Consider the following 24,310-nt stretch of genomic DNA (forward strand, 5'->3'; position numbering starts at 1 on the left):
TGAAGCTAAGTAGCTGAGCTACGTGGCTAACAACAGCTAACGCTAATATCAAAACACATCGCCGTCAAAACGTAGTTGCCCCCGCGGCGATTTTTTTCCCAGCCGGATTTAGTAGAGATTTATCGCCAATTAGACGGAACAGGTCAGGTCCAGGTTTTAATGTTCACGTCCGTTCCTAACTGTAGCAGCAGCAGCAGCAGCAGAGAGCTGGGGCAGCTCCTGTATGGGGAGCCTGGCTCTGACTTAGCTTCTAGCTGAACAGCGGAGTGATACTGTCTGTAAAAAGTCCCAGTGCTGTTATACTGTATATCAGCACTATGGAACGTCTCGTTGTCCAATCAAATTGCTCGGTTGGGACCGGTCGGAACTAACTGTTGTATAATATGTAATAATGTAATACATTTTCACCTCATGATGTAATAACGCCACATTGTGTATTAATCTGCCACATTGTATAATAACATTCTTGAACGCAATGTGTAATAAACTTTGCCGCATTTTGTAATAAGTTGTTACATAATGCTAGCCTGGCCATGGGTCTGGGAACCAACCGTGCAGTTTTTCGTATTTGAGGCGTGGTTTACGAAAGCCCACAGCTGTTTATTGGGCGCTACGAATGTCTATCAAATGTGTCTGTACATGGCTAATAGCCAATCGTATCAATCGTACCCAGTTACATATGTAGAGCAACAGAAATCCGATACTGTTTAAAGTTTAAATGGTGTCTCTAGGTGAAAGTATGCATGAGCAGTAGACGTTTGTTAAACTCCAATGATTGGTCTTTTTCGCTCTTTTTTTTTTGCCTGTCCCATTGACTTCAATGCAAAGTTTTGACCAGTTTTTCGCCACTTACGTCGCGAAAAATTCGTAAACTGTTGAGAAAAGTAATAGCACACCGATCCCAATCAAGACGCATGTTTTGATATATAATATGTCCTCTCTTCGAGTTGCAGGACTAGTAGCAAACCGAATATCGTCCGTTAGTTGGAAAAATAATATTAAGTAAGAAAAAATCCACACAATAACAGTAGTGCCCGTGGCCCTAATTATGTGTTGCAGATTTTTGTCATCTGATCTAAAACAACAAATCATAGAGAACAATGAAGCTTTGCCTCTGATCCTGTGAATGTACTGCTGCATTAGCCCTGGTGTAGAAGGAAGAAAGGAACCTCACCATTCACACACATTAACACAGACTAAGAATACATATACAGTTGTTTATTCTGAGTGTATCGCTGTATGAAGAGCCTGGTGTCTAGAGCGTTAGCTGCTGCTACCAGCTGCCACCTCTAGGATGACTTGTACGTATGTAACTGGAATGTGATGTTTGCTGTGTGTTCATTACCTGTCTTTGGATGACTGGAGTTCTTCCTGCAATATTTTACGAGCAGATCTGTGAGGTTAAATATACACAACATGTGAGGAAGACATCTCATACTGTTGGCACACTGTAATGAGCATCTGTGGGAAACATGAATGAACAGTGGGAACAATGGGAACATCTTGAAGAATCACTATGATCCACTCCAATAGCAGCTACAGCCTCAAACAGCTGAGTCAGCACCACATTGACACCACTTTAACATTACGTTCAGAGCTGAATGAAGGTGAGAACTACTTAGTAGTTGTCAGACTGAGTCCATGTGGTGTAGGTTACACACTGTGGTGGATTTAAAAACTGGTCTATGCATCTTTAAAGGTCTTTTAAGAAATGTATCTACCTCTCCTTGTGAAGTTGCTCTTTGTAACGTTCTTCCATCTCACCAAACCTGTTTAAAAACATATAGTGAAGGTTTTGTTATCAACTGATTCCAGATCAGATCTGTGGAGTAAAACTGCATCATCTAAAATCGTTTCATGCTGTTGAACACAAACTTTCAAAGGGCCAAAACCTATTTTAAAAGTAAGATTAGGAAAATATTTACACCTGTAGCGCCGCATTATGTAATAATGTAATACATTTTCACCTCATGATGTAATAACGCCACATTGTGTATTAATCTGCCACATTGTGTAATAACATTCTTGAACGCAATGTGTAATAAACTTTGCCGCATTTTGTAATAAGTTGTTACATAATACTAGCCTGGCCATGGGTCTGGAACCAATCGTGCAGTTTTTCGTATTTGAGGCGTGGTTTACGAAAGCCCACAGCTGTTTATTGGGCGCTACGAATGTCTATCAAATGTGTCTGTACATGGCTAATAGCCAATCGTATCAATCGTACCCAGTTACATATGTAGAGCAACAGAAATCCGATACTGTTTAAAGTTTAAATGGAGTCTCTAGGTGAAAGTATGCCTGAGCAGTAGACGTTGTTAAACTCCAATGATTGGTCTTTTTCGCTCTTTTTTTTTTGCCTGTCCCATTGACTTCAATGCTAAATTTTGACCAGTTTTTCGCCACTTACGTCGCGAAAAATTCGTAAACTGTTGAGAAAAGTAATAGCACACCGATCCCAATCAAGACGCATGTTTTGATATATAATATGTCCTCTCTTCGAGTTGCAGGACTAGTAGCAAACCGAATATCGTCCGTTAGTTGGAAAAAATAATATTAAGTAAGAAAAAATCCACACAATAACAGTAGTGCCCGTGGCCCTAATTATGTGTTGCAGATTTTTTGTCATCTGATCTAAAACAACAAATCATAGAGAACAATGAAGCTTTGCCTCTGATCCTGTGAATGTACTGCTGCATTAGCCCTGGTGTAGAAGGAAGAAAGGAACCTCACCATTCACACACATTAACACAGACTAAGAATACATATACAGTTGTTTATTCTGAGTGTATCGCTGTATGAAGAGCCTGGTGTCTAGAGCGTTAGCTGCTGCTACCAGCTGCCACCTCTAGGATGACTTGTATGTAACTGGAATGGGATGTTTTGCTGTGTGTTCAGTACCTGTCTTTGAATGACTGGAGTTCTTCCTCTATTGCTTTACGAGCAGATCTGTGAGGTTAAATATACACAACATGTGAGGAAGACATCTCATACTGTTGGCACACTGTAATGAGCATCTGTGGGAAACATGAATGAACAGTGGGAACAATGGGAACATCTTGAAGAATCACTATGATCCACTCCAATAGCAGCTACAGCCTCAAACAGCTGAGTCAGCACCACATTGACACCACTTTAACATTACGTTCAGAGCTGGATGAAGGTGATAACTACTTAGTAGTTGTCAGACTGAGTCCATGTGGTGTAGGTTACACACTGTGGTGGATTTAAAAACTGGTCTATGCATCTTTGAAGGTCTTTTAAGAAATGTATCTACCTCTCCTTGTTAAGTTGCTCTTTGTAACGTTCTTCCATCTCAGCAAACCTGTTTAAAAACATAAAGTGAAGGTTTTGTTATCAACTGATTCCAGATCAGATCTGTGGAGTAAAACTGCATCATCTAAAAACGTTTCATGCTGTTTAACACAAACTTTCAAAGGGCCAAAACCTATTTTAAAAGTAAGATTAGGAAAATATTTACACCTGTAGCGCCGCATTATGTAATAATGTAATACATTTTCACCTCATGATGTAATAACGCCACATTGTGTATTAATCTGCCACATTGTGTAATAACATTCTTGAACTCAATGTGTAATAAACTTTGCCGCATTTTGTAATAAGTTGTTACATAATACTAGCCTGGCCATGGGTCTGGAACCAATCGTGCAGTTTTTCATATTTGAGGCGTGGTTTACGAAAGCCCACAGCTGTTTATTGGGCGCTACGAATGTCTATCAAATGTGTCTGTACATGGCTAATAGCCAATCGTATCAATCGTACCCAGTTACATATGTAGAGCAACAGAAATCCGATACTGTTTAAAGTTTAAATGGAGTCTCTAGGTGAAAGTATGCCTGAGCAGTAGACGTTTGTTAAACTCCAATGATTGGTCTTTTTCGCTCTTTTTTTTTTTGCCTGTCCCATTGACTTCAATGCTAAATTTTGACCAGTTTTTCGCCACTTACGTCGCGAAAAATTCGTAAACTGTTGAGAAAAGTAATAGCACACCGATCCCAATCAAGACGCATGTTTTGATATATAATATGTCCTCTCTTCGAGTTGCAGGACTAGTAGCAAACCGAATATCGTCCGTTAGTTGGAAAAATAATATTAAGTAAGAAAAAATCCACACAATAACAGTAGTGCCCGTGGCCCTAATTATGTGTTGCAGATTTTTGTCATCTGATCTAAAACAACAAATCATAGAGAACAATGAAGCTTTGCCTCTGATCCTGTGAATGTACTGCTGCATTAGCCCTGGTGTAGAAGGAAGAAAGGAACCTCACCATTCACACACATTAACACAGACTAAGAATACATATACAGTTGTTTATTCTGAGTGTATCGCTGTATGAAGAGCCTGGTGTCTAGAGCGTTAGCTGCTGCTACCAGCTGCCACCTCTAGGATGACTTGTATGTAACTGGAATGGGATGTTTGCTATGTGTTCAGTACCTGTCTTTGAATGACTGGAGTTCTTCCTCTTTTGCTTTACGAGCAGATCTGTGAGGTTAAATATACACAACATGTGAGGAAGACATCTCATACTGTTGGCACACTGTAATGAGCATCTGTGGGAAACATGAATGAACAGTGGGAACAATGGGAACATCTTAAAGAATCACTATGATCCACTCCAATAGCACACTGACACCACTTTAACATTTCGTTAGAGCTGGATGAAGGTGATAACTACTTAGTAGTTGTCAGACTGAGTCCATGTGGTGTAGGTTACACACTGTGGTGGATTTAAAAACTGGTCTATGCATCTTTGAAGGTCTTTTAAGAAATGTATCTACCTCTCCTTGTGAAGTTGCTCTTTGTAACGTTCTTCCATCTCAGCAAACCTGTTTAAAAACATAAAGTGAAGGTTTTGTTATCAACTGATTCCAGATCAGATCTGTGGAGTAAAACTGCATCATCTAAAAACGTTTCATGCTGTTTAACACAAACTTTCAAAGGGCCAAAACCTATTTTAAAAGTAAGATTAGGAAAATATTTACACCTGTAGCGCCGCATTATGTAATAATGTAATACATTTTCACCTCATGATGTAATAACGCCACATTGTGTATTAATCTGCCACATTGTGTAATAACATTCTTGAACGCAATGTGTAATAAACTTTGCCGCATTTTGTAGTACGTTTTTACATAATGCTAGCCTGGCTATGGGTCTAACCAACCACATAAAAAAATCTTAACTCTAAATGACAAATTCTAAATCTGAGAAACAATTATGTGTTGCAGATTTTTGTCATCTGATCTTAAACAACAAATCATAGAGAACAATTAAGCTTTACCGCTGATCCTGTGGATGTACTGCTGCATGATCATTACCCCTGGTGTAGAAGAAAGGAGGGAACCTAACCATTCAGACACAAACAGACTAAGAATGCATATACAGTTGTTTATAATATAATAAACACTTAATCAAACCATTAATACTCTAAACAGTACAAAGCCCAAAATCCGAAAACAGTTGAGTAATTTACGTATTTTGTATATTTACCTAAATCTGCTCAGTCTTCCACCCATTTTGCTTTGTTGCTTTGCTGTTGCTCCGTCTCTGGGTGGAATGAGGTTAAAGTGAAAGTTACACCAGTATTTATATGTGACTGAGCAGGTTTGGATGGGATGGTTCTCACTTTGTCCCTCCCCATGCAAAGCTGATAAATACAGTGTAAGTGCTGCATTTCAGCACTCTGATCCTTCTCCTGCTGTGAAGATGGACGACTCGTACGTCATCGCAGTTGACTTCGGCACTGCCTACAGTGGGTATGCTTACAATTTAACACCCAGAGGAAAAGAAGTCGACCCACAGTTAAAGTGCTGGGGTGAAGAGGTTTCAAAAGACACTCCAAAGACCCCAACCTGCATCCTTTTCAACGAACATGAAGAATTTCTCAAGTTTGGTTATGACGCCCAAATGGCTTATAGTGAAATGTGTGGTGAGGAGGCAACAAAACACTTCTTCTTCAGTTGCTTCAAGATGTCCCTCTATGACACAGTAAGTACCAATTGTGACAATGTTCTTCATGGTTTATCATAAATTGTCTAGTTTATGTATGATGTTCTATGTTTGTAAGATATCATCAAACAGATTTATAATGTGATGTAATTCTACACTTCCATATTGTTAAACTTTGTGTGGACCTTAGTAACTTCAGATTGTCACAGAGATGACCATAAAAAATCACTCAATAACATGCAAAGTTATTGTTAAAACATGTCACACAGGTGTTAGAATAAGGTCCACCCTATAAACACACATGAACATCTTGTCGACAGAAACTCAACAGGATGTGACGATCAAAGCTGCAAACGGGCGATCGATGAAGGCCCTGAAGGTTTTCACAGCAGCTTTACGGTACATGAAGGAGACGCACTGAAAACTATCAATTGAAAACACCCACGGGATGAAGTTCAATGCCTCTGACTTCACCTGGGTGCTGACTGTCCCCGCCATCTGGGATCCTTCAGCCTAAACAGTTCATGAGAGAAGCTGCAACTAAGTTAACGCTGAAAACATCAAGTGTTGGGAATGTGCAGTAAAAGTTTTGGTTTTTTTTAATTGAAATTTGTTTATTTCGGTCATACAACACCAACATCAAAATCAACCATTTTGTGTGAACAGTTTAGCCAAAACATATTATACACAATTGCAACCACATACACACACACAAAAAAGAAAATATCATACAGTGACCGAAAAGGGAATACGCTGAAGCCCAAGGCTTATATTTGCCTATCCTTTACACTCTTTGAAATTAAATTACCTAGAATATCAACAGTCCAAAATAATAAGATGAAAGTAATCATTACTGTATTTTATAATTTTTCATTATTTTACATTTCAAGGCTTTCTTAAAACTCAACAAAGAACTACATGTCTTCAACTCATCACTGAGCTTATTCCACATTTTAACTCCTAAGACTGAAACACATTTGTATTTTATGTTAGTTCTCACTTTACACATTTCAAAAATCAATAACCCTCTTAAATTATAGTTTCCTTTTCTTAATTTAAATAACTGAAGGATACAAGCTGGAAGGCTGTTGTTCTTTACTCGAAAAATGATTTCCATTGTCTTTAGGAACACAATATCTGAACATTTTAATGCCTTAGATCTTAAAAATAGTGGGTTGGTAGGTTCACAATAGCACTCTTTGTTTATTATTCTAATGACTCTTTTTGAAGCTTGATTATAGGGTCTATGTTTGTTTTATAAACATTTCCCCAAACATCAACGCAGTATGTCAAATATGGAAATATAAGAGAATAATATAAAATATGCAGACATTTCTTATTCAACATGTCCCTTGTTTGAAAAAGACTGATGAGTTTTTCTCTTGAACATTCAGGCTGGTATTGTAACTGAAGAAACTAAAGACAAGCTGCTCATTGCACTGGAGCCAGAGGCAGCCTCAGTCTGGTGTAAGAAGCTGCCAGCTGAAGGTTTTCATCACACAAAACCATGGAGGACACAGATTAGACCAAACTCCAGGAACACAATATGACTGTTGTTGATTGTGGAGGTAAATGTGTGTGTTTTGTTTTTCTTAAAAAAAAAAAAAAAAAAAAAAACTCTACTGCTAGACCTGGGTGCCTGTACTAACGAAGCAGGATTTGAGCTTATCGAGGTAACTTCAGGTTAACCCTGGGTTTTCCGTACTATGAAGGTGGTTCACTTCTTGGATAACTCCTCCGCGGCAAACTGATGCTGAACGGCTAACCTGGTCCGGAGCAGGTTATGTTCCAGATTGAAATCACCAGGTAAGAAAAACTCTGCCTCCTGACCAATTCATTCTCTTGGAAAATGACATCACTGTGAGCGCACGGCACAGTTCGATTAGCTGACAGAGGTTCGCCAGTCCCTCAGATGAAAACTTACTATAAAACTTATGACCCCCCCCCCCCCCCCCCCCCCCCACACACACACACACACACACACACACACACACAGGGATCGATAGAAAGGTATAAAACGCATCTCTCTTAGATGTTCATCTAAAAACTAAAAAATACGGGGGTCTGATCCTCTCACGATCAGCGAGTTTTTTTTGTTTCGTTTTTTTTTTAACATTAGTGTATGTGCAATATTCACACACCTAACTCTCTGCATCAAATACACACCACAGAATTAAATGTGAGCAACAGGCCAGTTTAGATGAATATAATGTGATTTCCTACAGAGCCATCAGCCATCACATAATGATCGAGCAGTGATTTTCTTTCAATTTTTAATCCTATGAACTATCAGCATTGTCACAGTAATTCTCTGTAGCACTCTCTGCTCTTTGCTTCTTTGCTGTAGCGACTGTGTTTCTTTCTGTTCTTCATGTTGCTGCAGACTTATGGTCTGCTCCTCGTCAGTGAAACACTCCGCTCTGCTGCTGCTGCTGTCAGACCTGTCCATGTCTGTGATTGGTCAGATGCGGCTGCAGCTGCTGTCAGACCTGTCCATGTCTGTGATTGGTCAGATGCTGCTGCAGCTGCTGTCAGACCTGTCCATGTCTGTGATTGGTCAGATGCTGCTGCAGCTGCTGTCAGACCTGTCCATGTCTGTGATTGGTCAGATGCCGCTATCTCCCGCCTTTTCTGCTGAACGCGCTCTGGGAAACCCTGGTTTGACTTACCGAGTTTGATAACCACCGTCGTGTGACCGCTTAGCGCGATTGTCTAGTTAAGTGAAGCCGGATAACTGAAAGATACCCTGAGTATGTTGAACCTCTTCGTAGTATAACGCCTGGCCGCAACTCCTTCCTGTTCGAGCTGCGGAGCCTTGTGGTGAAACCAGAGCGGTTGTGCTCCAGTCAAACTCTTTTCTCTCAGATGACAGTAGATTTAAAGATATGGGCTGTTTTATTCAGTATGTTTGGCTTCTCGAGGGCTGCATGCACCACTGATTCGACCCAATGCAGCAACCATCAAAAGCCGAATTACGATAAAATGTCCAGATAGTTTTTCATGAGATTAATCATCATCTATTTCTTTTCTGTTCATCATTGAGTTCCCAAATTCACACATAAGGTGTGTTAGAGTGTCTATTTTTGTAAAGTAACTATTGTATTACTTTTTATTATAAAATGCTTAAATACATCAAACTAATTTACTCTATCTAAGCCAATTATCATCACGTATTATGCGGTCGTCTCGCCCTCCTTTCCCCCTCACTCGCCTTCAATGAAAAGAGCTCTCGTCGCTGAGAGACAGCCTGTTTTCCATCAGTAACACCGTTTATTTATAACGCCGTTATTCCCATCACTGCTTTTAAACCATGAACCAAGACTTACTCTAATGGTTCCGAGCTGGGCTTCAGTTTACCTACTGAACCTAGAAGTTTCTATTATGATTTGTTGTTTTGGGTGAAAGTGTCTGTAGTCATTGGTCAGATTCTTTTTGTGTTGCAGGTGGAACCATTGACATGACTGTTCATGAGGTGCTGAGAGGAGGAGCCCTGAAGGAGCTGGACAAGGCCTCAGGAAACGACATGGGAGGTCAACGTGTTGACAGGAAGTTCAAAGAGTTCCTCAGAGAAATCTTCTGTGATGGTGTCTGGGATGAATATGAGAGAGAGTTTCCCAGTGAGGTTCAGAGAATGATGTATGATTTCACAGTTCTCAAAAAGAAAACAGATAAAGATGTTCAGATCACCTGCCAATATAATCTGGGAGAAATAGCTAAGAAAAAGAAAAAGATGGAGCAGTTCTTTGAAAGAGTGCAGGGAGCTTCCTGGAACAGTGGGTCAATCAAAATCACAGAAGCGAAGATGAAGTCCTTCTTTGATGAGTCTCTAACCAGCATCACCAAGAGTCTCAGAGAAATCTTAAAGAAAGACCTGAGCATTGAGTTCATCCTGTTGGTGGGGGGCTACGCTGAAAGCGAGATCCTCCGTCAACACATCATCAGGGAATTCAAACTAAAGTGTAAAGTGGTGTGTCCTGCTAGGCCCCAAGAGGCGATTGTGAAGGGAGCTGTGATGTTTGGAGCAAACCCAGCTGTGGTGGCATCTCGCAAAAGTGCCTTTACTTACGGGATCGCTGTCGCTGAGAGGTTTAATAAGTTCAGGCACAAGGTGGAGAAGAAATTCACTACCAAGGATGGAGACTGGTGTAACGATATCTTTATGAAACTTGTAGATACTGGTGAGGATGTGCGCTGGGATGAAACCAGGAAGCACACCTTTACACCTTTAGAGGCCGATTATACAATTATGGGTTTCAGATTTTATCAGACAGCCAGAACAACAGCTCCATTATATGTGGATGACTGGGGAATGGAGGAAATCGGCTCCTTCTCTGTTGACATGCCAGACGTTACAGGTGGTATGAATCGTGAAGTCAAACTGGAGATCAGGTTTGGCTTCACAGAAATGACAGCAACTGCTACTGACATGAATACCATGACAACAGCATCAGTCACGCTGGACTTCATGACTCAATCATAAGAAATGTTTCAGCAAACACAGTTAGTGAGAGTTGGGTCAGACAGTTTTAGAATCTGGACGTGTCTGTAATCAGAGATATACTTTGATAATTTTTCTGGTAAAATGATATATTTTATTTTAGTGAGCCGGTGCATATTCTCATTTGTCCAGGTCATAGTATTTCAAAGGAGGTTAAATCGAAAGCAACTGGACTTAGTTGTTTGTCTAGGAAGACGTTTCACCTCTCATCCAAGAGGCTTCATCAGTTCATGTAGCATCTGACCAGGCTGGGACTGGTCCAACTATCTGGTGTGGAGACTCACTATTTAACCTCTTGTGTGGGCGTTTCACAAGGGTGATGATGTCACTGGTTCCCTTTTGTGCTCCAAGTGCCAACGACAGTCGTTGGAGTGACAGTCGTTGGTGGGAAGTTGGTTTCGACTTCGTTAGTGCCCTATTGTGTTCTAACAACAGTCGTTGGAGTCACTTGCTACTTGTGAACAGTAGTTGTTCTTTGAGGCTAGATGGTTGAGTCTCCTGGGAAGGGATGAAAGGGCAGCATTGTAAATTGGAGACAGGTGGTGTCTCAGACCTCCTCCCCTGTTGAGGGTTGGTTTTTCTACTTTTACAAAAATGGCTTCTCCTCTTTCAAACCATCTGTCCTCTCTGTCTAGGATTTGGACATTGCTGTCCTCAAAGGAGTGGGCTTTCTCCTTGAGATGTAAATGGACAGCAGAGTCCAGTCCTGAGGAGTTTGCTCTCCTGTGTTGGGCCATGCGTTTATGCAGTGGTTGTTTTGTTTCTCCAATGTAGAGGTCTTTGCATTCCTCGTTGCATTGGACTGCATACACCAGATTGCTTTTGTGGGTGTGTGGTGTTCTGTCCTTGGGATGTACCAGTCTCTGTCTGAGTGTGTTGCTGGGTTTGAAATACACAGGGAAATCCCTGTGTATTTCAAACCCAGCAACACACTCAGACACAGGAGAGCAAACTCGTCAGGACTGGACTCTGCTGTCCATTTACATCTCAAGGAGAAAGCCCACTCCTTTGAGGACAGCAATGTTCAAATCCTAGACAGAGAGGACAGATGGTTTGAAAGAGGAGTTAAAGAAGCCATTTTTGTAAAAGTAGAAAAACCTTCCCTCAACAGGGGAGGAGGTCTGAGACACCACCTACCACCTATCTCCAATTTACAATGCTGCCCTTTAGGGCTGCCCCCAAATAGTCGACCAAGCACTGGTCGACCAAAAAATCATTAGCCGACCAAAATTTCATTGGTCGATTGGTCGCAGGAAGAAAAAAAAAACATTTGGAGCCGTGTCTTGTCAAAATTAAGCCAACATCAATGACTGAACTGTATAGGAAAGGTTATGGGGCTTTTATTTTGAAGGGCCAGATACAGGAAGTCGTGACGTGACACTTTTTTTTTTTACAAGGCACGGCAGTCTCTCTAGTATCACCGCTGTCACCATAGCGGTGCTGTCTGAGCCCCCGTCCCGTCCCACAGCGCTCACCGGCGGTCAGTCTCAGTGTCACGGAGCAGAGACATGATGGTCCCCGCTGCAGTCAGAGACCCGCACCCATAGACACATGTCTATGCCCGCACCCATCATATACTATGCCCGCACCGCTCCACACCGCAGACCCCCACCCCCCCGCACCCCCCCACCAGTCACACAGCCTGAGCTCAGTAACTTTTTACCCTCCTCATCTACTGTGTTTATTGGTGATAAACGGGCATTCTGCCGGTAATAACGGTGAAACCCGACCGGCTTGTTGTTGAATCCCGGACCCAACACGGCCGGAGTCACGAGCATTAATTAATTAATTCTCAACCTGACCGCGGGCAAAAAAAATATATATATATATTAAAAAAAAAAAAAAAAAAATGTTTTCCCTCAAGGTGGGGGGTCGATTAGTCGACTAATCGCCATAAGTGACGACTACTGGTCAGCCCTACTGCCCTTTCATCCCTTCCCAGGAGACTCAACAATCTAGCCTCAAAGAACAACCACTGTTCACAAGTGGCAAGAGACTCCAACGACTGTCGTTAGAACACAATAGGGCACTAACGAAGTCGAAACCAACTTCCCACCAACGACTGTCACTCCAACGACTGTCGTTGGCACTTGGAGCACAAAAGGGAACCAGTGACATCATCACCCTTGTGAAACGCCCACACAAGAGGTTAAATAGTGAGTCTCCACACCAGATAGTTGGACCAGTCCCAGCCTGGTCAGCTGCTACATGAACTGATGAAGCCTCTTGGATGAGAGGTGAAACGTCTTCCTAGACAAATAACTAAGTCCAGTTGCTTTCGATTTAACCTCCTTTGAAAAAAAATTATTTTAGTGAGTTAAGTTTTTTTGTTGTTGTTGAATCACCGAGAACCTTTAAAGGAGTCATCACCTGGTTTTTTATGTATCCAATCCCCCTTAAATTGCTTTGAATCAGTTCTTCAAACTTATTGGAAACATTTTTTTTTTTAAATTCAAACAGAGCTTGTTCTGACACTTTTTCATATGGCAACTTTCTCTCGTGAGAGTAGGCGCGAGGTTTTGACTGGTCCGGATGTTCATTGTATTAATATGTAATGAGGCGCGCATTGATTGGACACAGGGAGGACACAGAGCCGGAATGGTGGCTGGCCCAGTGGGTTACATGCAGGCTGTATTGGAAACCGCATACTATGCTGCTCTCTGTCGTGTACCGTAACCATGTCAAATAAAACAAAATTGAATCGGTTCATTGTAAAACATGTATTTATTGATGCAAATGTGGTGATTAATGTACGTAGGCTACAGAGCCCCGGTGCAAAGCTGCTGCTGCTCTGTGTGAAGCTTCACTTTTCATTCAAACAAACTAATACGACTGCCACAATTGTTAGATTTCATCAATGAGACAAACGTTTATCTCCTAAAAGAATTTAACCAGTCGGCGGTAAACCTCTACAAACCTGCGGGTAAGTTAATTAACGACCGTTTCCTCCGCGGGCATGACAACGTAGTTTGACCGGTTAACGAGCAGCTGCAGGCGGGTTGCTGAGGAGTCACTCTCCGCTCCTCTGCCTCGCTGGAGCTTCACTTCTCCCAACGCGTAGCAAACTTCTAAGCCGTCATTTGGATAAACTAACCGCACATGGGAGATCTAAACCCTTACTTTCTCGCATGAATAAATATTAAAACTTAATAAATTAACGACCCTTTCCTCCGGCGGCACGGCGACGTTGTTATCGGCCGGCTAAACGAGCAGTGCAGGCGGGTTGAGGAGTCACTCCTCCTCCGCTCCTCCATGGTGCTCACTGCAGCTGTCTGCACCTCACTTCTCCCAACGCGGAGCTAACTTCTAAACAGCCGTCATTCGGATAAACTAACCGCACATTGGGGATCTAAACCCTTACTTTCTCGCATGAAAAATTATTAAAACTTATTAAAGTGATGAAATAACAGCGCTACAGTGGGAAATAAAACAACCCGTAATGGCGGCACGGCAGAAGTCGGGGTGGTGGAAGAGAGGTGTGTTTATGAAAGCAGTCTCCACGGTGACGTCACCGTAGGAGCAGAATCAAAATCTCGTAATGTTGACAGGCAAGTTTCCACTGAGGTTCAACACCAGTATACATGTTTTAACAAGGAAAAATGCGATTTCCGGGTGATGACTCCTTTAAATCAATATATATTTGGGTGAACATATTGACCTGAATATGTCTAATGTTTTGCTGTAATACTAATGAGGCAGTACTTTCCATGAATAGTGAAGAGGTGTGTCAGGGATCTATAGAACAGATTCTATGTGGGCTACATAATAAGGTTTTTCATTCTGATTGTGATTCAGTACAAAATATGTAAAAATAGTTTTATGAAAACGATTCATAAGCCATTTTTTCTGACAAAAACAACAATATGCATCATAGTAGCTGAGGTAGTGTACAACACAAAGCCTTAACTTTAACTTTAGGGTCAATTTGAGAAAATTTGTAGCACTTGACACGTGATCTTATAAACCTTTAATATATTGGACAGATGGAATGATTATTGTTGCGTTCATGTTGCTTATGGAGCTAAATGAGATTTGTTTATGAATAACTTTATTTGTTTTGAATATTGTGTAAAATCAATAAACTAAGAAAAAAAGTAAAAACAGATGGTTGTTGAATTTCATGAGCCTCCAAACACCTTCAACCCAACATGGCTCTACATGTGGGAGCGTTATGGAGCCTGGAACAAGGCAGAACCTCGTCGCTACACAACTGAGACTGAACTTGTCCACTAACTAGGGATGTGCACGGGTACCCGAGTACCCGGGTACCCGAGTAGGTAATCTGCTACTCGGTTATGAATTTATTATCCGGTTAACCTAGGATTAGAAAAACGTCACGTTAGAGCGCAGTCTAGTGTCGGATCAAACTACATCATCATGCCGTGGTTCGGCTTTTTGTCGTGTTAAACAGTTTCAGATCAAGCAGCAACGTGATTTTTTGGATCAAGACTCGGACTTTCAAACCTTTTACAATAATCTGTGGTGGTTCCCTCGGAGACGACAGGTGTCATCAAGTCTGGTAGAAAATCTGCTGCTTTCAGTTTACAAACATTCTGAAACCTTCCCAGTTATTTCCTGAGACGATGCGAGGCAGAGAGGAGCGAAGGCACCAACATGTAGTGGACTAATAAATAAGCACCGCTAATGATTTAAAAAAAAAAAGAAAAAAAAGTTTTCTCCTCCTCCGAGCATAAAGATGCACATATCATCTGCCCCGTATGTGCATCTTAACCTCCATCTCTACTCTTATTATCCACCTGATATTCAGTCTGACAACGCTGTGTGTCAGTGATGTGACTGTCTGACGGACAGAGAGCATTTATGCACCGGCTGCGCTCTGTCCGTGAGACATGACGTCATTTCATTTTTATTACAGTATTCGGTTACCCGGGTAACACCAGGGGCCTCATTTATCAAAGAGGGTGTAAAACTGCTACTAAATATTTGCGTACGGCGAAAAGACGAAAATGGCGTACACCCTAAATATTTACACCTTTTTCAGATCAATCAAACTGTGCGTACGCACAACTCTCCGCAATAAATCACACCGGACCCAAGAATGGTGCACACGGTGAACACACCTCTTACTCCACCCCCAGAACACCTATATACAACCATATATGGTCAGCACGTGCATATTTAATTAGCCATGTGCTCTCTGTGGGCGCAGCAACTTTTGTGACAACAAAGTGACAACGGAGACAACGGCGGAGGACGGGGGAAAAGAAGCGGAACTTCTCCGCTTCTCCTGAAGCAGATACACGGGCAATAACTCAGTCAGAAAAAATGATCTTGACTTTAATAAGCTACAATAAAAACAAAAACCTCCCAAATCTCAACAAAAGGGAGCAGAAAGAAGAAGAAATCTTATGTAATCTGCACCTTTATCCAGAAAAATCTTTAAAAAGAGAAATAAAAATGTTTACCTAGATGTTAAAACCCATGTAGGAAGCAGGACGATAGTTACATTACTTTGTCCGCCTTTCCACTACACAGTTACAGCTCTACTGGACTCGGTTTAGGTCATTTTCCCATTCACAGTTCCTCCTCAGGGCCGCGTTGTCTCACTCTTTATTCTCTCCTCTCGTCAGCTCCAAACACACGTGCACCTCGTTAACTCAGGTGACAGAATAATAACAGTCTCAGTAGCTGCAGATCAGTGTGCGCTGCTGCCGGTGTGTTTTTAAACTTGGATGGTTTGATCCTTGTCGGACGTCACACAGCCCTAATCAAAAAAGCAAAATCCTCATTCCGCTCTGTTTATCAATTAACATATAGTCTAGTGTTATTATAGAGCGGGTTGGATTGCAGCATCAGCGGTCCACCACTACCACAATTACTTCAAAAAATCCTACTGTGGTCTTCTAAACGTACTCCGCTCCCTCTCTCCCTCTCACACTGCAGTTCTCTGACTCAGCAACGGTGTCGCCAATTCCTCCTGTTCCTCAAAAAAGGCGTAAATCACGGTACGCCAGGGTCAGAATGGGTGATAAATGTCCGCACTTTTCCCCGTCAGGTTTTGGCTTGATAGATCCCAAATTTGGCGGAGAAAAGTGCGTGCGCACAAAACGGGGGGAAAGGGTGTAAAAAAAGGTGTATCCACAATGATAAATGAGGCCCCAGGTTAGGATACTCGGTTAGAAAGTTATTCGAAATGCCCATCCCTACCACTAACTGTTATGAATCCTGGATCATCCTCCAGAGCCTCAAAGTCAATAATGATGATCTTTAGACGGGTTAAGTTCTCCTGAACCTTCCTGGTTGAGGCCCCGGTTCCCTCATGGTGCTGAGGTTATGGTCAAGAACTTCTTCTGACCCTCTGAGTGATGGTTGTGCTAAATATGAGGAAGTCCCATGAAGACATCAGTGAGACATTGAGTCATGTGAGGCTGTGTGAATGTGGCTGCTGCTTCGACTGTTGCTGGTGCAGCAGAAAGTTTCAATAAAGTTGGAGTTGGGTTCTTCAGTCTTTTTGGTTTGGTGGCTCTGGGGTTACTTGTTCAATACCTTTGAATTAACTCAAGAAACTATATTTGACCTGTTTGCCCTCCTCCCTTCAGGAAAGTGTCTGAGAGGCATCAAGGCACGCACCAGTTTCTCTCATTAATTCATTTGTTATTTTATTTCGATAAGATACATTTGATTTTACTTATTTATTTTATGGTGAGGTTTTCAATAAGCCTTCCTAGGGTTTCTAACCTCTCCAGCACTGTTTCATTGTAGTTTATTACACAGCTCTATTGAATGCTGCTCTCTGATTGGTCCAGCGCTGCGTTCTGCGGTCTGTTATTTCTGTATAACGGACCGTCATCATGTATACAGACCGTTGCTAGGGACGCCGCTCTGATCAGCGCAGCACAGAAAAGAGAAACTATGCAGGTTATTTACCTTGTGTTTCATTTTTACCGTCATTAAACAGCGTCGGACTAATAGTGATGTTAGAGATAATGATTTGTAACCTGTTACAAGGAGAGTGGAGGCTCCTTCCACATCGCTGCTGGAAACCAAACCTGCTGATCAGAGCCTCTGACCCGGTGTCCACAGCTCTCCTCTCGTCTCGGTGCAGCTGGCACCCGCGGCTCCGCGACACAAACGCACCCCGTAAACAGTACGTTAAAGTTAATCTCTTGTTTATGACAGATACGACTACACCAATACACACATTTTAACACGTGTATGGTCATCTATCGATCCACTGATTGATTATCAAAGGCTTCAAATGCACGAACGGGAGGAGGCTCGGCAAAACAGAGGAAGTGACCGGTCTTGCAGATTCGCTAAATGCAATTTTTAAATCGATGAAAGTCGTATTTTGGTCAACATTATGTTTCAAATTAATTATTTCACTCGTAAACCGTGTAATAAGCGGGATAATGTATAGTTGGTCGGTTGTTATGGAGAAATAAACCCCTTCATGTTGAATGAAAACCCCTCCGCTTCGCGTCGGGGTTCCATACAACCTGTCGGGGTTTATTTCTCCCATAACAACCTCCGAACTATACATTATCCCTTACTTATCATATATTATCTATTGTATATTTTCTTCCATGTGATATACTCCTTGTTTGTAATATTTTAAAGTGCAAACAATAACAAACTTACCTTAAAGGGCAAGAGAACCTGTCTGGAAACCTATGCTCTGTGTGTGTGTGTGTGTGTGTGTGGTGTGTGTGTGTGTGTGTGTGTGTGTGTGTGTGTGTGTGTGTGTGTGTGTGTGTGTGAGTGAGTGAGTGAGTGAGTGAGTGTGTGTGTGTGTGTGTGTGTGTGTGTGTGTGTGTGTGTGTGTGTGTGTGTGTGTGTGTGTGTGTGTGTGTGTGTGTGTAACTGAAAACACTCTACTCAATGACAGACGTCTTGTTGATGTGTTGGTCAGGGACACACAGTGGTTCCACCCTTTCCACCCCTTCACCGGCTCCCCGGCGGCAGCTCGTGAGCTGCAACCGAGCACCGATGGAGCAGCAGCGGCTCATCCAGCGGGGCCGCGCCCAGGGGCTAACAACCCAGCAGCTGGAGGCCAAGGCCACCAGCACCAACGGCCCTGCAGCACCATCGGAGTCTGCCACAACCAACTCACATCAGTCCCCCTACTCTTGCCTCGAGCATAACCAAGCATCCAAAGGTAAAACTCAGAAACCCTGTTCTTAAAAAACATTGTAGAACCAAGCTATTTAAAACTCTGAACCAATCCAGATTAACCTGGGACCCTCGTTGTAAACCAAGGGGATTGTTATGTAGTCACATAAACGCAAGAAGTATGGTAATAAGCGGGAACAAATGGAACATCTCCTATGCGACTCGAATCTGGACTGCCTCGGTATATCTGAAACCTGGCTAAAACCAACATCAGCAGAAGCTCTGATATCTATGCCAGGATATCATGTGCATAGAAAGGACAGAGAAAAAGGTAAAGGAGGGGGCGTCTTGCTCTATGTCAGAGACAACCTGACCTGTAAACAGCTAGAATGGGCTAATGATATTAAGTTCGATTGTGTTGGTGTGGAAATCACGCTGTCAAATGAAATGTTATTCACTCTTATCTGCCTTTACCGACCACCATCCGCTAACGCTGATTTCTTCACTCAGTTTAAACACATGCTGAATCACTGTGATAAAAACAAAGAGATTATTCTCATAGGTGATTTTAATATAAACTGGGATGATAAAAAAGGAAGAAAAAACCTCAAGGTTATAATAGACAAACACAATCTAGAACAACTAATTGAGCAGCCGACGAGAATTACGAAAAGCTCCCAAACGAGAATAGATCTCCTGTTTACTAATAAGCCTGAGAGGATAGCCAAGACATTTAATTTTTTGAACGGTATATCAGACCATAATATAATCCTTTTTTTCTAGAAAGCTCACAAAGCAGAGGCTTAAGACGCACAGGGCACCTACCTCATCCATTACAAATGTTGTACCTAGGAGTCAGGCACCTCACCTCAAGGAAGCTCTGACCAGAATAGACTGGGAGGAAACACTATCTTCAATAACATAGACACAAATAGTAATTCCTTTATTAACAAACTAAAAGAGGTTATGTCAGCCTTTGCCTGCAAGGGAGGCCACAGAGCAAAAAAGGGTAAAAATCTACCATGGCTGGATCAGAACTGTAGAAATCTACTTAAAAATAGAGATGTGCTACTTAAGCAGCATCTGAAAACTGGTCTGACCACAGATAGATTGAAATTCACCCTATGCTCGCAACAAAGCTGTGCAAAGGGATGAGGAAAGCCAAAGCAAATTTCTTTGTTTCCATCATAGAAAGTGCTAAAGGCAATGGGAAGAAAACATGGCAAATATTGAACAAATTACTAGGCAAGAATAAACAAGAGACCAAAGCACTTGAACTAGAAGTGAACAATGACTTGGTAAAGGATTCTAGTATGGTAGCTAATATTTTTAATAACTATTTTATAGATAGTGTAACTGATATCACAAGGCTTTTTACCCCGTCCACAATTAAACCCCGCCAGATTAATGAAAATCACCCTATTTTCCATCTTGAAAACATAACCGAGATGGAGGTAAAAAGGATTATTGCAGCTCTTAAAAACTCTAAAGCTAAGGATATTCATGGTGTCGACACTAACTTCATCAAGACTCATATAGATGTCCTAGCTAGGCCCATCTCTCTCATGGTTAACCAGTCACTCAATCAGAAAGCAGTTCCGTCTTCTTGGAAGAAGGCATCGGTGATACCTGTTTTTAAATCTGGATCAAAAACACAGGTAGCCAACTACCGGCCCATTAGCATCCTGCCTATCGTCTCAAAAGTTGCTGAGAAATGGGTAGCAGCCCAACTCATTAAACACCTAGATAAAGGATTTACCCCACTTCACAGCATGCAATTTGGTTTCCGGGCCAATCACTCCACCGAGACGGCTAACTGTTTTTTTATTGAGAATGTTAAAGGGTTACTGGATAAGAACCCCTGTGTAGGTGCAGTGTTTTTAGATCTCAAAAAAGCATTTGATACTGTCAACCATCAAATTCTTTTAAACAAGCTCACTCACTTTAATCTTTCTGATGAAGCTATATCATGGTTTAAATCCTATCTGTCAGATAGATCGCAGCAAGTCAAGATTGACAATGTCATGTCTCACCACCAAGCTTGTCATGTTGGAGTCCCACAAGGATCAATCTTGGGACCTTTGCTATTCTCCATGTACATCAATGATCTTCCTGATATTTGTCCAGATGTTAGAGTCTTGATGTATGCTGACGACACTGTGATCTATACTCAGGGAAAGGATGCAATGACAACGGCAAAAAACTTAACTGATGCTTTGACTAGGGTTCAAGACTGGTTATGTAATTCATGTTTAATGTTAAATACAAAAAAAACTGTGCACATGCTGTTCACCAAAAATGGTACAAAACACACTGAGCCACCAATGTCTGAAAAAGGGGTTGTCTTGAATGGAGTAAAATTGGAGACAGTAACCCATTTTAAGTACCTCGGGGTGTTACTGGACTCCAACCTCACCTTTAAGAAACACTCCAAAAAAATAACCAACACTTTAAAATTTAATATACAAAATTTTAAACAAATCAGACCTTTTATTACAACGGAGGCGGCAAAAGCCTACCTACACTGCTTGATCCTGTCACATATTGAATATTGCTTCACAACCTTGATGTTTGCTGGAGTCACCACTCTCAAACCTATTAAACAGCTATATAAAAAAGCAATTAAGGTGTTTGATCAAAAGCCCCAGTCTTTCCATCTCTGCCCAATTTTGAAAAAATATCAGTTCTTGACATTCGAGAACTTCCAACTACTCAAAAGTTCCTGTCTCATTCACAGGTCATTAAATGGGTTGGCACCTCCGCCACTAGGTCATTTTATTAAAAAGAAGAATAGCGCGACAACAACGAGAGCTACCACCAGAGGTGACTGTGAGGTTCAGTTTAGGAGAACAGCATTCGCACAGAAGGTTTTATCAGTCCATGGTTGCTCAATGTGGAATACGCTACCTCTGGCCATAAGGGAAATATCAATTATGTAACATTCAAAAAACAGCTGAAAACATGGCTTACCAACAACCAAGCCTGCCAACATTAAGGGCATGCTCGTTTTTGTGTGAGTATGTGTGGGCGTGTGTGCCTTGTGTATTTGTTTCTTCTGTTTTTTTTTAATATATGTATATATTTCTTTTCTTTTTTTTACTAAAACTGTAGGCACTTTACCTCTGGCACTTTAAAATCCAGCACTTTATTATAGATGCACTTTTTGTAAGCAATAATAGCACTTTATAACAGATGCACTTTAATGGATCTTAACAGCTACATCCTTGATCCCGAACCTATTATTACACACTGCTCTTTCCACTACAGCTAAGGTTTAAATCTGTAATGTGATTTGTAGGGCTGCCCCCAAATAGTCGACCAAGCACTGGTCGACCAAAAAATCATTAGCCGACCAAAATTTCATTGGTCGATTGGTCGCAGGAAGAAAAAAAAAACATTTGGAGCCGTGTCTTGTCAAAATTAAGCCAACATCAATGACTGAACTGTATAGGAAAGGTTATGGGGCTTTTATTTTGAAGGTCCAAATACAGGAAGTCGTGACGTGACCCTTTTTTTTTTCTTTTTTTTTTACAAAGCACGGCAGTCTCTCTCGTATCACCGCTGTCACCATTAGCGGTGCTGTCTGAGCCCCGGTCCCGTCCCACAGCGCTCACCGGCGGTCAGTCTCAGTGTCACGGAGCGGATCCATGATGGTCCCCGCTGCAGTCAGAGACCTGCACCCATAGACACATGTGACATGTCTATGCCCGCACCGCTCCACGCCGCGGACCCCCCCCCCCCCCCCGCACCCCCGTCACAGCCTGAGCTCAGTAACTTTTTACCCTCCTCATCTACTGTGTTTATTGGTGATAAAGGGGCATTCTGCCGGTAATAACGGTGAAACACGACCGGCTTGTTGTTGAATCTCGGACCCAACACGGCCGGAGTCACGAGCATTAATTAATTAATTCTCAACCTGACCGCGGGCAGAAAAAAAAAAAAAAAAATTATAAAAAAATAAAAATAAAAAAAGAAATTAATTTTTTTTTTTCCCTCAAGGTGGGGGGTCGATTAGTCGACTAATCGCCATAAGTGACGACTACTGGTCGACCAACAAAATCTTTGGTCGGGGGCAGCCCTAGTGATTTGTGATATAGTATTGTGGTATTGTGATATGGTACTCGTACCATACTAAATGTTATTAATGTTGTTATTGATGTTTTGTACAACTGTCGTTATGTGTGCCGCGGGACTACAGATGGAAATTAGCCCTGAGCTAAATCTGGTGTATTTACATTTTTTATAATGTTCATTAATATGCAAAGTCCCGTCACAAATAAACAATAAATGAAATGAAATGAAATGGTTGTGGTACAGTGTGTGTGTCAGTGTGATCTGAAAGAACAATAAACAACAAAACACACTAACATTCATGTATTTACAAAACAATACATCCCATAATTTCCACTAGTAGTGGTGCTGACGGTGCTGCTGTAATGAATGCTGTAACAGCGCCATCTGGTGGCCATCAGGGTCTGTGGTGAGGTCACTGTGACTGCTGCTCCTCTTCCTCTCACCACTAAGATCATCAACCTCCAGACCACGTGACCTCGGTCTACGGCTGCAACTAACCGTTATTTTGATAATCCATTCATCTGTCCATTATTTCTTAGATTAATCTGATTTTATTTTAAAAGCACACATTTTATTTACATTGTAGGGAAGAGAAGAACGAGGAGACGAGTTGGTTCTTAGTTTGATGCTGGAAAAAGGAGGTTTTTATACGCACATCATGCTGTAGGCTATTGAGGTGCAGGGCGACAAAGAGCAACGTAGAAAAAGAGAGGGTTGCCCGCACACTATTAAAGGAGGTCACAGTGATTTATTTAGCACTTGCACAAACGTTTTCGACCATGTGTGGTCTTCATCAGGTGCCAACAGAACAAAGGAACGCTCACACCCATATATAGGGTCACAGGTGTATGGGTGTGAGGTCCAATTAGGTGAGGAGGGGCGAGCCTGAAGGTAAGGGGCACATCCTTAAGGAAGGATTTGCGTAGCCCGGTGGCAGTGCACTTCAGGGATGCTAATCACCCAATTTCTTCCCTGAGATACATTGGCATCGAGCACGTTAAACCTCCCAGAAGAGGTGGAGACCACAATAGTCTCCTATTGAAAAGAGAGAGCTTCTATATCTTCACCCTCCAAACACTAACCCCCAGAGGCCTAAAGCAGGAGTATAATATTAAGCATTTTCTTTAGTTCCCTTAAAAGTGGTTTCTAACACTTGCTCTGTAACTTTAATGATTTATTAATAACTTTGTAACTTTAATGATTTATTAAGATTTGTTTTGTAACTTTGGTGATCCTTTATGTGTGTAATGTTGGTTGTTTATGCATTGGTATCCATTCTGGATTATATACACGTTGTTTACTTATTTTTTTCTCTCATGATTATGAAATAGCCTATTTGATTATTGTTTCACTGCTATGATGAAAAAAACCTTTTGACTACAAATGGGTTCCCACTGATTATATTTGTGTTTTTCTGGGCCCAATTGTTTAATGATAAGTGTATGATGTTTTCTATATTTAAAAGATTTTCTATATTTAAAAACTGTATATTTTAAACTATATATTTAAAAGTGTATAATTAAATACTGTAAGCTTAAGGATGTGCCCCTTACCTTCAGGCTCGCCCCTCCTCACCTAATTGGACCTCACACCCATACACCTGTGACCCTATATATGGGTGTGAGCGTTCCTTTGTTCTGTTGGCACCTGATGAAGACCACACATGGTCGAAAACGTTTGTGCAAGTGCTAAAT

General features: G+C 41.6%; 1 protein-coding gene and 1 pseudogene across 2 annotated transcripts in view; one reads left to right on the top strand and one right to left on the bottom strand.

The window, feature by feature from the left end:
* LOC311004180 (uncharacterized protein) overlaps positions 1-24,310 on the bottom strand; it is a gene marked incomplete at its 5' end in the record, with an annotated part of 73,211 nt that overhangs the window by 24,229 nt on the left and 24,672 nt on the right. The window lies entirely within an intron of this gene.
* On the top strand, positions 5,729-10,451 carry LOC311004179 (heat shock 70 kDa protein 12A-like; annotated as a pseudogene). The gene is made up of 4 exons: positions 5,729-6,010; positions 6,303-6,516; positions 7,366-7,539; positions 9,415-10,451. The product of its transcript is annotated as a heat shock 70 kDa protein 12A-like (transcript).

This window comes from Trachurus trachurus (assembly GCF_905171665.1).
Source record: "Trachurus trachurus genome assembly, chromosome: 21".
In the NCBI taxonomy this organism is placed as follows: Eukaryota; Metazoa; Chordata; class Actinopteri; order Carangiformes; family Carangidae; genus Trachurus; species Trachurus trachurus.